The sequence below is a fragment of the Wasmannia auropunctata genome, unplaced genomic scaffold (genome assembly GCF_000956235.1).
Source record: "Wasmannia auropunctata unplaced genomic scaffold, wasmannia.A_1.0 LD336025.1, whole genome shotgun sequence".
Lineage (NCBI taxonomy): Eukaryota > Metazoa > Arthropoda > Insecta > Hymenoptera > Formicidae > Wasmannia > Wasmannia auropunctata.
In genome coordinates this window covers 88849-90085 of record NW_012026865.1, presented here as the reverse complement: position 1 = coordinate 90085, position 1237 = coordinate 88849, and the positions used below count along the sequence as shown (strand labels likewise).

Below are 1237 nucleotides of genomic sequence, written 5' to 3'. Positions count from 1 at the left end.
TTTATGTTTACCTTTTATTTTAAAAATGATATAATCGTAATTATAAATATCACGAAATTGAAAAAAAAATTTTAAAAAGGGATGCAAAGCGAATTATGTTTCCATGTGGTGAATCCTGGAAAAAAGAAATTATTATGACTTTATGATCATTATTATGAATTATGATCATTATTATAAATTATGATTGTTATTATAATTATGAATATGAAAAATAAATTACAATTTTTTTAACATAAAAGTGGTTATAACTCGAAAACGACTTATTTCCGGACCTATGTTTATATAATCTTTTTTCCTTCTTTTTGTCCCGAATCATCTCTCGAAATATTGCAGGTGATTTACTGGACATTCTGTATACTACTACGTTTCTGTATAATGTACTTTAGACTGTTGCGTGATCAATGATAAGTCCATATCCAAGTCTATATCCAAGTCAGTATCAATGATAATAAGTTAGTTTCTACTCATCTTCTGTATCTAACAGTTCAACCTTTCTAACATTCTAACTGTTCTAACGTTCAACCTTTAGTTTATAAAAATCAGAACACATCAGAGATCGAGTAACTTCTTGCCGATGAGGATGTATTCCTAAATTCTTTAACAGATAGTTTATATGAGATATTTTAATTGAACATATATTGGTGAGTAGAGTGTGTACATTAATAGTTTAACATGAATCATACGTAAATACGTTAATATGGAACATACTGAATGTTTGGAGGAATTTATTTTTATATTGTTTTTATGATTTTTTATTTTCGTTTTAAGGTGATCCTAAAGTCGTCTGTTTTATCGATCGAACGCAATTATTTTCCGAAACAAAATAAACACAATTAAAGCAAGAGATTAAAAAATCCTTCTCCACGATTGAAGTACATGTAGGCATCAATGTAGTTCCGGCTGGTAGAGATTATGCTGAGAACGCAAAAAATTTATGCAATTTATATCTCCGTTACCTTTTTTTAGTCCAAGATGGCGTCTATATAGAGCTGTCACATGTGACAATATTTGCTTCGTACAACAATTTGGCAGTTTGTTGGTACAAAATGATTTGACCAGCCGGAATTACGAATTATATGTGCAATGTTGAGTTCATTAGGCTTGGATGCCTAATAAAAAAGATGTATGTTCTTGAAAATTTGTTACGATGTGTGCGTGCGATATCGATATAATAGTAAACATGAACACATCACCACACACTACTACGTCAATATCGCACAGATCGGAAGAGCACACG

The 1237-nt window shown here is 30.3% G+C and overlaps 1 protein-coding gene across 3 annotated transcripts in view; it reads left to right on the top strand.

Annotated features, from left to right (window-relative positions):
* Positions 1-441: 441 nt before the first annotated feature.
* LOC105452912 (lipase 3-like) overlaps positions 442-1237 on the top strand; it is an 8252-nt gene continuing 7456 nt past the window's right edge. For all 3 annotated transcript variants that reach the window (XM_011694466.1, XM_011694465.1, XM_011694467.1), the window contains exon 1: positions 442-641. The gene's annotated coding sequence lies outside the window, so the exon portion shown is untranslated. The remainder of the gene's footprint in view (positions 642-1237) is intronic.